Source organism: Saccoglossus kowalevskii, chromosome 16, assembly GCF_978046115.1.
Source record: "Saccoglossus kowalevskii chromosome 16, keSacKowa6.1, whole genome shotgun sequence".
In the NCBI taxonomy this organism is placed as follows: domain Eukaryota; kingdom Metazoa; phylum Hemichordata; class Enteropneusta; family Harrimaniidae; genus Saccoglossus; species Saccoglossus kowalevskii.
This window is the reverse complement of record NC_140656.1, coordinates 30,181,906-30,187,058: the sequence shown is the minus strand read 5'-3', so window position 1 is coordinate 30,187,058 and position 5,153 is coordinate 30,181,906.

The following is a 5,153-nucleotide window of genomic DNA, read 5'->3' as shown; positions in this document are numbered from 1 at the left end:
AGCCTGTCAGTGGAATTCATGCATTGTAGTATCTATTGCACCCTGTCAGTGTAATTCATGCATTGTAGTATATATTGCAGCCCTGCCAGTGGAATTCATGCATTGTAGTGTATATTGAAGCCCTTTCAGTGGAATTCATGCATTGTAGTATATATTGCACCCTGTCAGTGGAATTCATACATTGTAGTATATATTGCACCCTGTCAGTGGAAATCATGCTTTGTAGTACCTATTGCAGCCCAGCCAGTGGAATTCATGCAGTGTAGTATCTGTTGCAGCCCTGTCAGTGGAATTCATGCATTGTAGTTTATATTGCACCCTGTCAGTGGAATTCATGCATTGTAGTATCTATTGCACCCTGTCAGTGGAATTCATGCTTTGTAGTACATATTGCAGCCCAGCCAGTGGAATTAATGCAGTGTAGTGTCCATTGAACCCTGTCAGTGGCATTCATGCATTGCAGTATATATTGCAGCCCTGCCAGTGGAATTCATGCATTGTAGTATCTATTGCAGCCCTGCTAGTGGAATTCATGCATTGTAGTATATATTGCAGCCTGTCAGTGTAATTCATGCATTGTAGTATCTATTGCACCCTGTTAGTGTAATTCATGCATTGTAGTATATATTGCAGCCCTGCCAGTGGAATTCATGCATTGTAGTGTATATTGAAGCCCTTTCAGTGGAATTCATGCATTGTAGTATCTATTGCAGACCTTTCAGTGGAATTCATGCATTGTAGTATCTATTGCAGCCGTGCCAGTGGAATTCATGCATTGTAGTATCTATTGCAGCCCTGCCAGTGGAATTCATGGATTGTGTTATATATTGCAGCCGTGTCAGTGGAATTCATGCAATGTAGTATCTATTGCAGCGCTGCCAATGGAATTGCCGCACTGTAGTATATATTGCAGCCCTGTCAGTTGAATTCATACATTGTAGTATCTATTGCAGCCCTGCCAGTGGAATTCATGCATTGTAGTTTATATTGAAGCCCTTTCAGTGGAATTCATGCATTGTAGTATCTATTGCAGCCCTTTCAGTGGAATTCATGCATTGTAGTATCTATTGCAGTCCTGCCAGTGGAATTCATGCATTGTAGTATCTATTGCAGGCCTGCCAGTGGAATTCATGCATTGTAGTATCTATTGCAGCCCTGCCAGTGGAATTCATGGATTGTATTATGTATTGCAGACGTGTCAGTAGAATTCATGCAATGTAGTATCTATTGCAGCGCTGCCAATGGAATTCCCGCATTGTAGTATATATTGCAGCCCTGTCAGTGGAATTCATACATTGTAGTATATATTGCACCCTGTCAGTGGAAATCATGCTTTGTAGTACCTATTGCAGCCCAGCCAGTGGAATTCATGCAGTGTAGTATCTGTTGCAGCCCTGTCAGTGGAATTCATGCATTGTGGTATTAAATGCAGCCCTGTCAGTGGAATTCATGCATTGTAGTATCTATTGCAGCCCTGCCAGTGGAATTCATGAAGTGTAGTATCTGTTGCAGCCATTTCAGTAGAATTCATGCATTGTGGTATTAATTGCTCCCTGTCAGTGGAATTCATGCATTGTAGTATATATTGCACCCTGTCAGTGGAATTCATGCATTGTAGTATCTATTGCACCCTGTCAGTGGAATTCATGCATTGTAGTATCTATTGCACCCTGTCAGTGGAATTCATGCATTGTAGTATATATTGCACCCTGTCAGTGGAATTCATGCATTGTAGTATCTATTGCACCCTGTCAGAGGAATTCATGCTTTGTAGAACATATTGCAGCCCAGCCGGTGGAATTCATGCAGTGTAGTGTCCATTGAAGCCCTGTCAGTGGCATTCATGCATTGTAGTATCTATTGCACCCTGTCAGTGTAATTCATGCATTGTAGTATATATTGCAGCCCTGCCAGTGGAATTCATGCATTGTAGTGTATATTGAAGCCCTTTCAGTGGAATTCATGCATTGTAGTATATATTGCACCCTGTCAGTGGAATTCATACATTGTAGTATATATTGCACCCTGTCAGTGGAAATCATGCTTTGTAGTATCTATTGCAGACCTTTCAGTGGAATTCATGCATTGTAGTATCTATTGCAGCTGTGCCAGTGGAATTCATGCATTGTAGTATCTATTGCAGCCCTGCCAGTGGAATTCATGGATTGTGTTATATATTGCAGACGTGTCAGTGGAATTCATGCAATGTAGTATCTATTGCAGCGCTGCCAATGGAATTGCCGCACTGTAGTATATATTGCAGCCCTGTCAGTTGAATTCATACATTGTAGTATCTATTGCAGCCCTGCCAGTGGAATTCATGCATTGTAGTGTATATTGAAGCCCTTTCAGTGGAATTCATGCATTGTAGTATCTATTGTAGCCCTTTCAGTGGAATTCATGCATTGTAGTATCTATTGCAGTCCTGCCAGTGGAATTCATGCATTGTAGAATCTATTGCAGGCCTGCCAGTGGAATTCATGCATTGTAGTATCTATTGCAGCCCTGCCAGTGGAATTCATGGATTGTATTATGTATTGCAGCCGTGTCAGTAGAATTCATGCAATGTAGTATCTATTGCACCCTGTCAGTGTAATTCATGCATTGTAGTATATATTGCAGCCCTGCCAGTGGAATTCATGCATTGTAGTGTATATTGAAGCCCTTTCAGTGGAATTCATGCATTGTAGTATATATTGCACCCTGTCAGTGGAATTCATACATTGTAGTATATATTGCACCCTGTCAGTGGAAATCATGCTTTGTAGTACCTATTGCAGCCCAGCCAGTGGAATTCATGCAGTGTAGTATCTGTTGCAGCCCTGTCAGTGGAATTCATGCATTGTAGTTTATATTGCACCCTGTCAGTGGAATTCATGCATTGTAGTATCTATTGCACCCTGTCAGTGGAATTCATGCTTTGTAGTACATATTGCAGCCCAGCCAGTGGAATTAATGCAGTGTAGTGTCCATTGAACCCTGTCAGTGGCATTCATGCATTGCAGTATATATTGCAGCCCTGCCAGTGGAATTCATGCATTGTAGTATCTATTGCAGCCCTGCTAGTGGAATTCATGCATTGTAGTATATATTGCAGCCTGTCAGTGGAATTCATGCATTGTAGTATCTATTGCACCCTGTTAGTGTAATTCATGCATTGTAGTATATATTGCAGCCCTGCCAGTGGAATTCATGCATTGTAGTGTATATTGAAGCCCTTTCAGTGGAATTCATGCATTGTAGTATCTATTGCAGACCTTTCAGTGGAATTCATGCATTGTAGTATCTATTGCAGCCGTGCCAGTGGAATTCATGCATTGTAGTATCTATTGCAGCCCTGCCAGTGGAATTCATGGATTGTGTTATATATTGCAGCCGTGTCAGTGGAATTCATGCAATGTAGTATCTATTGCAGCGCTGCCAATGGAATTGCCGCACTGTAGTATATATTGCAGCCCTGTCAGTTGAATTCATACATTGTAGTATCTATTGCAGCCCTGCCAGTGGAATTCATGCATTGTAGTTTATATTGAAGCCCTTTCAGTGGAATTCATGCATTGTAGTATCTATTGCAGCCCTTTCAGTGGAATTCATGCATTGTAGTATCTATTGCAGTCCTGCCAGTGGAATTCATGCATTGTAGTATCTATTGCAGGCCTGCCAGTGGAATTCATGCATTGTAGTATCTATTGCAGCCCTGCCAGTGGAATTCATGGATTGTATTATGTATTGCAGACGTGTCAGTAGAATTCATGCAATGTAGTATCTATTGCAGCGCTGCCAATGGAATTCCCGCATTGTAGTATATATTGCAGCCCTGTCAGTGGAATTCATACATTGTAGTATATATTGCACCCTGTCAGTGGAAATCATGCTTTGTAGTACCTATTGCAGCCCAGCCAGTGGAATTCATGCAGTGTAGTATCTGTTGCAGCCCTGTCAGTGGAATTCATGCATTGTGGTATTAAATGCAGCCCTGTCAGTGGAATTCATGCATTGTAGTATCTATTGCAGCCCTGCCAGTGGAATTCATGAAGTGTAGTATCTGTTGCAGCCATTTCAGTAGAATTCATGCATTGTGGTATTAATTGCTCCCTGTCAGTGGAATTCATGCATTGTAGTATATATTGCACCCTGTCAGTGGAATTCATGCATTGTAGTATCTATTGCACCCTGTCAGTGGAATTCATGCATTGTAGTATCTATTGCACCCTGTCAGTGGAATTCATGCATTGTAGTATATATTGCACCCTGTCAGTGGAATTCATGCATTGTAGTATCTATTGCACCCTGTCAGAGGAATTCATGCTTTGTAGAACATATTGCAGCCCAGCCGGTGGAATTCATGCAGTGTAGTGTCCATTGAAGCCCTGTCAGTGGCATTCATGCATTGTAGTATCTATTGCACCCTGTCAGTGTAATTCATGCATTGTAGTATATATTGCAGCCCTGCCAGTGGAATTCATGCATTGTAGTGTATATTGAAGCCCTTTCAGTGGAATTCATGCATTGTAGTATATATTGCACCCTGTCAGTGGAATTCATACATTGTAGTATATATTGCACCCTGTCAGTGGAAATCATGCTTTGTAGTACATATTGCAGCCCAGCCAGTGGAATTCATTCAGTGTAGTATCTGTTGCAGCCCTGTCAGTGGAATTCATGCATTGTAGTTTATATTGCACCCTGTCAGTGGAATTCATGCATTGTAGTATCTATTGCACCCTGTCAGTGGAATTCATGCTTTGTAGTACATATTGCAGCCCAGCCAGTGGAATTAATGCAGTGTAGTGTCCATTGAACCCTGTCAGTGGCATTCATGCATTGTAGTATATATTGCAGCCCTGCCAGTGGAATTCATACATTGTAGTATCTATTGCAGCCCTGCTAGTGGAATTCATGCATTGTAGTATATATTGCAGCCTGTCAGTGGAATTCATGCATTGTAGTATCTATTGCACCCTGTCAGTGTAATTCGTGCATTGTAGTATATATTGCAGCCCTGCCAGTGAAATTCATGCATTGTAGTGTATATTGAAGCCCTTTCAGTGGAATTCATGCATTGTAGTATCTATTGCAGACCTTTCAGTGGAATTCATGCATTGTAGTATCTATTGCAGCTGTGCCAGTGGAATTCATGCATTGTAGTATCT